This window comes from Colobus angolensis, unplaced genomic scaffold (genome assembly GCF_000951035.1).
Source record: "Colobus angolensis palliatus isolate OR3802 unplaced genomic scaffold, Cang.pa_1.0 Scaffold25, whole genome shotgun sequence".
Taxonomy (NCBI): domain Eukaryota; kingdom Metazoa; phylum Chordata; class Mammalia; order Primates; family Cercopithecidae; genus Colobus; species Colobus angolensis.
Window position 1 is genome coordinate 5015794 of NW_012115710.1, and position 4154 is coordinate 5019947.

General features: G+C 54.3%; 1 protein-coding gene and 1 pseudogene across 1 annotated transcript in view; both read left to right on the top strand.

Moving 5' to 3' along the window:
- Positions 1 to 4154, top strand: part of LHB (luteinizing hormone beta polypeptide) — a 47504-nt gene that overhangs the window by 23307 nt on the left and 20043 nt on the right. The gene's annotated exons all lie outside the window — the stretch shown is intronic.
- LOC105514876 overlaps positions 3260 to 4154 on the top strand; it is a 12571-nt pseudogene continuing 11676 nt past the window's right edge.

The window sequence follows — 4154 nt, forward strand, 5'->3', positions numbered from 1 at the left end:
TGAGGTGGGCAGATCACTAGGTCAGGAGATCCAGACCATCCTGGCTAACATGGTGAAACCCGCCTCTACTAAAAATACAAAATTAGCTGGGAGTGGTGGCGGGTGCCTGCAGTTCCAGGTACTTGGGAGGCTGAGGCAGGAGAATGGCTTGAACCCGGGATGGGGAGTATGCAGTGAGCCGTGATGGTGCCACTGCTATCCAGCTTGGTCCACAGAGTGAGACTCCATCTCAACAACAAAAAAAATAAAACAGGGTGGGGACAGGGGATGACATCCAGCTCAGGAGGTGTCCATGGTCTCACCTTCTGTGGGGAGAAGGAAGGCCACATGGTCAGTGTGCCCCCATGGGGCAGGGCCTGAGCCTTCAAGGCCGAGCTGTCTCTTCCTCCCTCTGAGGGTGGCACTGGCAGTACAAGTGGGGGGTGGGGATCTGAATGGGATGAATGGTCTGAGGTGGATGTCATCTCTTCCATTCTCCTTCATCCACTGCCTTTCCCTTCCCCTCCTCAAGAATGGCCCTGCTGCTCTAAGGACCCCAGTTTGGGAACTCAACAAATGATCACAATATCATCACTCTCTGAATTGGAGCTCAATCTCTGCAAATGGGTGAAACCATATGGGGTTTTGAAGGTTGAATAGGAGTTGCCCTGGAGGAACTTCAGGGTAGTAATTATGATGATGGTGATAAGAATAACCAGTATTTATTGAGTGTTTACTCTTTCTCAGCCCTAATACATAACTCCTGGGATCAACTCTCATGGATTTGATCATTGGTGGCCTTTGGTGTTAAGTGGCTGACTGCCCTGTCTCAGAGGACAGCACCTTGCTCATCCTGGAGAGAAGGAGGGCACATTTCATTATGTGGATGGGGAAGGAGAGGAACTGGAACATGCGAGCAGATGGCCAGGGGACCTTGAGAACGTGGTCCACAGAAGGCCTTTAAATGTCTGGGAGCTGGGGTTCAAATGGGAAATATTAGTTGGTGAGAGGGGGCAGGGTTTGGCTTAGAATATTCTGTTGTGAGGTAATGAGCCCCCCGTCACAGGGGGAGTACAAGCAAGGTTGAATGAGAAGTGATCAGGATGCTGAAGCGTTCAGGCCTGGGCGGGGAGTTGGAGTCAGGTTTCTAGCCCTCTTTCCTGTCCCAACCTCTACCCTACATTGGGAAAGAAACAGACCTTAAAATTATCCAGCTTGATGGCCGGGTGTGATGACTCACGACTGTAATCCCAGCACTTTGGGAGGCCAAGGCAGGCGAATCACCTGAGGTCAGGCGTTCAAGGTGAAACCCCGTCTCTATTAAAATTATAGAAAGAAATTAGCTGGACGTGGAGGTGAGTGCCTGTAATCCAAGCTACTCTGAAGGGTGAGGCAGGAGAATCACTTGAACCTGGGAGGCAGAGGTTGCAGTGAGCGGAGACTGTGCCATTGCACTTTAGCCTGAGCAAAAAGAGGGAAACTCCTCCGTCTCAAAAAAAAAAAGTCCAGCTTGAGTTGGACATGAGGTTCTGACTAACTGGCTGGATCAGGGGGTCAGTGTGCATTGACAACCCTTGAGTAGGGCCAGCAAAATCCAACAGAAGGGTTCCAGAAGCCTCAATGGGTGAGGAGGGGTAAGTGGGATTCTGGGCCTGACTGCAGAAGGCAGCCTCAGTTTTCCTCGTCTGAAGAATGGGCCAGTGGGAGGAGGTAATGGGGGTTCTGGAGGGAGAGGCCTTGACCTAAAGTTCTTTTTTTTTTTTTTAAGATAGAGTCTTGCTCTGTCGACCAGGCTGGAGTGCATTGGCGCTATCTGAGCTCACTGCAGCATTTACTTCCCGGGTTCAAGTGATTCTCCTGCCTTAGCTGGGATTACAGGTGGGTCCCACCATGCCTGGCTCATTTTTATGTTTTTTCGTAAAGACACGGATTTGCCACATTGACCAGGCTGGTCTCAAACACCTAACCTCAAGTTATCTACCCGCCTCAGCCTCTCTAAGTGCTGGGATTACAGGAGCGAGCCACTTCGTCCACTGACCAAAAGCTCTTTATAGTCAAGAAATGACAAGTGAAGCCAGGGACAGACCAAAGGAGTTCACAATAGCCTTTCACCTATTACTCATCTCCCCACGTGTTGCTAACACACACACACACACACGCACACACACACACACACAGAGTTTCTCTCTCTTTCTTTCTTTTTTTCTCTCTCTCTTTCTGGGACAGACCAAAGGACTTCAAAATAGCCCTTTACCTATTACCCATCTCCCCACGTGTTGCCAACACACAACCACACCTCTCTCTCTCTCTCTCTCTCTCTCTCTCTCTCTCTTTCTCACATCGAGATTTGAGCAAGGGACATTGGCTTCTTCTCCCCCCATCTATACAGATCAGGCCCTTGGGCGGGGTGGAGCACGGTTGCCTCCGTTTCTACATCTCCATGTTTTCAATCTGTGATGTTGGTCTTTTTGCCACCTTCCTCTCTGTCTTAATTTCCAGTGTCTCTCACCTCTGGGTGAGTACTAACAGCTCCCTTTCCATCGTAGTCTCTTTCTTCCTCCCTGTCTCTCCCTTTTCTTCTTGTATTTCCTTCTCAGACGTCGAAGCCCATCTTTTTCACTATGTCCCTGTGCACTTCTCTGTGGGTCCTTCCTCTTTGCCCACCCAGCCTACCCAGGTGGAATTTTTCCAGCAAATTAAAGGCAGGCAGGACAGCCCACGCCAGCGCTGACGCCTCCAGCACATGCGGTGAGAGTGGGGGAGCCCCAGGGACCTCTGGAAATCATTATCCCAAGGTAGGCAGGCCTGGCAGAGGGAGGAAGCAGCAGGAGCTTCTGGACTTTGGAGGAAAGAGGGGTGTTTTTCATGGATGTCCTGAGGTGCTAGTCGCAGTGCAGGGGGCTCTGTCTCTCTGTCTGGATTCCCAGGTCTCTGTTCTTCTTTCTGGGTCTCTGTCTCCCCAAACCCCCTGGGTCTCTGAAACTCTGAGCTTCTTCCTCTTCTTCCCTCCTGTCTTTGAGTCTCCATCCCCCTCCCCGCGTTTCTCTGTGCCCCACTTGGGGTCCCTGTCCCTCTGTCTCTGGGTCTCCTTCTCACTCCATCCATCCACTTGTCTGCAGGCCCTTCATTGGCTAGGTTCAGGGGATTCTGTCACCTGGGGCAACAGCAACAACAAGCCAGCACCTGCTTGGCTACAGGGAGGGGGTGGAACCATGGCCAGTGGCACCCTGGCTCTGGGCTGTGGCCCCCCGCCCCGTGGTCTTCCATCTCTGCAACCGAGATGCCTGGATCCTGGCCCAACTGGCATCTCACCAGCACCTGCGTTGCCCACCGCATTATCCCACCCGTGCCCTTTCCCCCGCCCTCGGTGCAGGTGAGTTGACCCTAGGCTGAAGCCCTGCGGGGCCTGGAGACCCAGAAAGATAGGGGCTAAGTAAAGGGGATTGGGAGCTTGGACTCCTCTCTGAAGTTGGAGTGTCCTGGAGCCCTGGGTCCGAGAGAGGAGGCACCAGGGAAGCTGGATGCCAGGGATTGCAGAGGAAAGGGCTGGGGGCCGACTGGAAGAGGTCAGAGTTTGGGGTGGGGGACGGTGATACCGACGCCTGAGTCTTTCTAGCTGATGGGCAGCGCCCACGCTCAAGTCCACGGTCGTGGACCCTCTACCTCCGGCTGCAAAGCAGGATTCTCGCATCTGGGCTTTGGACGAGGTCCTCAGCAGATGGGAGACAACGTCTGGCTCGGCCTACGTGCCCAAGACCCATAGCGGGCCCTGCGCCCAGCCCAGAGCCCAGAACCTGGAGACCCCACGCGGACTGTAGGGATCAAGGAATCGAGAGAAAAGTTAAGGTTTGGGGAGTGCCGGAGTCTGCAGGGGACAGGACGACGGGAGACTGCATTTGAGTCCCCTGCACCTTCACACGGGTCTCCGGGTCGCCTTTCGGCACCTCAGACGTCGCACCTGGGGCCTCCCACTGACCACAAAGTACCAGCGCAGCGAGAGGAGGGCGCAGTACACCGGCTCTCGCGACCAGGACGCCAGCGCCCCCGAATACGTCGGGCCCCAGCCCCTCACAAGTCGCTGACCACCCCCCCGAGGGGCTGGGCCTCGAGGCCAGGCCAGAGGACCGGGGGCTGGAAACTCACCTTCAGGGCTCCTAAGCTGCTGCGGAGCTAGA